The following is a 3,405-nucleotide window of genomic DNA, read 5'->3' as shown; positions in this document are numbered from 1 at the left end:
ACTAATCATAAAGTTCATGTTTCTAATCAAAGCTATTAGGACAAAATTAATATATTGTTATGCATGACTTACCGGTCTGTTCCACTAGAAGCACCAATGCGAGACAATGCTGGAGCTGGGACTTGCAAAGGTTTTCTCTTCAAGTGAGTCGATGTTGCAGGACCTGTCTCGTAGCTGGAGAAACAACAGCAGCATCAATAAATGAAGTGCTACATGACTGTAATACATTACTGTACTGTAATCCACAATGTGTTACATCTTTGTAGGGTTTGCTCATCTTGCCTAATAAATTGAACATCCCAAAAACTATCACATCTAGTGCAAGTATGATCACCGACAGACAACATGGAAAACGTAAGCCAAGAGTGTGTAAAAATGTCCCTGTTTCTGTACCACAGTCCATTATAAAACACATCATGGGTAAGTTTACAAAGCCATAGTCAGGTGAGGATCAAGGGTGCTCTACAATATAATATAACACAAATACGTACTGACAGCCATAATTTGAGCTTGTGGTAACCTTTGTATGCACCGTAGAAGCAATACAAACAAATACGTTGTTTCTAATGTAAATTCTGACAATAAGCATAATTAGTCACTTGATAAGCACACAGTGTTGTTATCGTAATGCTGTTAGCAGTAAAAATAAATGTTTTCCACCAGGGCAGTAAACATTTAGCTTGCTAATCTGAGCCACCATGCTCCATGCAATGTTACGGTTTTATAGCTAATTGTAAACATCAGCTGATTGTCTCACAAACACAAAAGACACATTTCTGTTCACTAAACGAAGCCGAAGCGCTGGAGAAAAACCTTCGAAATAACAATCCAACTAATGTTACATATTTCAGGGTAGTAAAAGTTTAGCTGGCTAATATGAGCTGTTAACTGTAGGCTAACTTTTGCGGTCAATAATACTAATCAGCTGATTGTCTCACGAACGTAACCGGCACATTTATCCCCACATAGCAAAGCCATAACACAGCGACGGAGAAGAACCACATGAAACTATCCAACTACATATTTTACACAACTGACAAGGGAAAAGTCACTTCTCACGGTGTCTATAGCTAGCTTCTGGCTAATGCTAGCATTATCAAACAACAGTTTTCATTTGCATTGTTAAAGTTGGAATAACGTTACCTTACCTGTCCATCAGAAAACTGGCATCTTCGGTGTCGCTTTGAAAACATTTTTCCCTCATTAGACCCTTCTTCCATCTGGGAAAAGCCACACCGATGTTTAACCGTGATTTCTGCCTGCGTCGCTCCCGCGTCTGGCTTCAACACGCTTTCACTTCTTCGAAGCAGATTCACCCTCCGTTGGCTCTTGTGCTAAATAATAGCTGTGGTCCTTCATTTGTCCAAAATTCCACTACTAATAAAGGAGAGCTTCTACTACTACATAGTAGTTAGAAACGTACAACTTCTTCTTGCTCTTGCTCCTACTTCTTCTGCTGCTGCTTCTTCTGTTGCTTCTCTTTCAAGGTAGTGACGAAAGCGCTGTTTGTTCGCTGTAGGCTAGAGTAGAAACATGATAACACAATATGTCGACCTCTACAGCAGGGGATGCCTCGTGTATGTAGATATAAATAGCTCATTCTAAGGTAATAAAAACATAAGGGTTCATTATGCAAGGTCTTTATACACCACTGAAAAACATAGTTATGGATATTATTTTGCATTTCTGTCAATAGATCCTCAGATATATTATACACTGAACCTTTAACTAGTAACTATAGGCTATTTATGTTATATTAAGTTGTTGCAGTTAAACTGCCATCCTTTTAATTAACACCTAAAACACTGCTGAGGGTGCAACTGTGTGTACACGTTGTCACAGTTAGCCATGGTTTTCGTTCACTTTCGGTGTCATGCACTACCATGCACCTGGAACGCTTTGATGTGGGAAGTCGGAAGTTTCAACTGGGAAATATCCCAGTTCCGACCGGTCTTGAATGCAGCATAACTCCTTCTAAACTTTCTACCAATCATAACACTCTTCCAGAGACATCATATCCACACTGAAGATAGTATCAGTCATCGGCTGCTCGACCTGACTCAGTGGGCGGGCCACAACACGTTGATTGACAGTTAAGGAAGAGGAAGGAAAAAGCAATGACAATAGGTCTCCTTGGGGAAAGGCAAAAGCAAATGTATGTATTTATTGTTTTATTCATTCATTCTTTCTTTGATATATTTCCACATTTATTTATTTATTGTTTTATTCATTCATTCTTTCTTTGATATATTTCCACATTTATTTATTTATTGTTTTATTCATTCATTCTTTCTTTGATATATTTCCACATTTATTTATTTATTCTTTTACTCATTCATTCTTTCTTGCATTTATTTCCCCATTTATTTATTCTTTCATTCAGTTCTGTCACTTTGGATGTTCCATACATATCTTCCAGCATAAGAAGCTCCTCTTTGCTTGAGTTTTCCATCGTTGGATGTCAACTCAATCAACTTTAGCAGCGCTTCTTGAAGTTCTAAATTTAGAACTTTTAAGTGTAGACAACGGCGAATTATTAACGAGAAAGGTCTTCTTCAGAGATATCCATCTACTTACTTTGGAGTGACTAATTTAAGAAAAGTTTGCAGTAATGCCACATTTTCGTTAGCGTCTCAAAATACGACTACACGTGCCTCCATCTTGAGTCGGCCCCTCCTTCTGCCGCCGCCTGCGGGTTTTTGTCTCTGATCAGTGGACTGAGAGAAAGCGGTTTGCCTCGCGCCCCACGCAGCTCCTCCAGGTAAGACCGAGCAGAGGTCTGAAGCGGTCTGAGCAGGACTGCTCTGATCCCTCTGGCTGCATTTCACTTCTTACAGGCTGAAGGTTTGATGACCAGCACGCTGCTGCTCTTTGGTTTTCAGGAGGTTTGCTGGGAGAGTTAGAGCTGACACAATTTATTTCTGTCACATAGGCGGAAACTGTGGGGGGGCGGGGTTATGAAACTGCTGACAAGTAAAGTCAGAACAGAGTTACAGGCAGAGAGCCAGACAGACAGGTGAAGGTGTGTCTGAAGGGAAAAGCAAGGTGAGCAGATCACTGCAGTTTGTGAGGAAACACGAAAATAAGGTGGAGAATTAAAAGAGAGAGAGATTAGAAATCAGATATTAGAAACAGGTTAATGTGTTCTTTCAAATATTTTCAGTTAAAATATATTTAAAAATGGCATAATTTAATAATTTTTTTATTGGACTTTATTTGTAGCTACAGAACAGAATGGACCTCGGTGAGAACAGCCAACGTTTATGCTGCTGCTGCAGGGATCCTGATAAAAATGACACGAAAAGTTAGAAAGATGTTTGTGTTTGCTGTCAGTTATAATTCATAAAATCAGCAGGTCAGTGTGTAGGTTTTAGTGACTTCTGGTGAGGGTTGCGAATTAGAAGA

At 39.4% G+C, this 3,405-nt stretch overlaps 1 long non-coding RNA gene across 1 annotated transcript in view; it reads left to right on the top strand.

Annotated features, from left to right (window-relative positions):
- The first annotated feature begins 2,489 nt into the window (after nucleotides 1–2,489).
- LOC123966908 overlaps nucleotides 2,490–3,405 on the top strand; it is a 14,584-nt gene continuing 13,668 nt past the window's right edge. Inside the window, exon 1 of the long non-coding RNA XR_006824114.1 lies at nucleotides 2,490–2,761. This is a non-coding gene — a long non-coding RNA (uncharacterized LOC123966908). The remainder of the gene's footprint in view (nucleotides 2,762–3,405) is intronic.

Source organism: Micropterus dolomieu, unplaced genomic scaffold, assembly GCF_021292245.1.
Source record: "Micropterus dolomieu isolate WLL.071019.BEF.003 ecotype Adirondacks unplaced genomic scaffold, ASM2129224v1 contig_14521, whole genome shotgun sequence".
NCBI classification, from domain to species: Eukaryota; Metazoa; Chordata; class Actinopteri; order Centrarchiformes; family Centrarchidae; genus Micropterus; species Micropterus dolomieu.
This window is presented reverse-complemented; position numbering and strand designations above follow the sequence as displayed.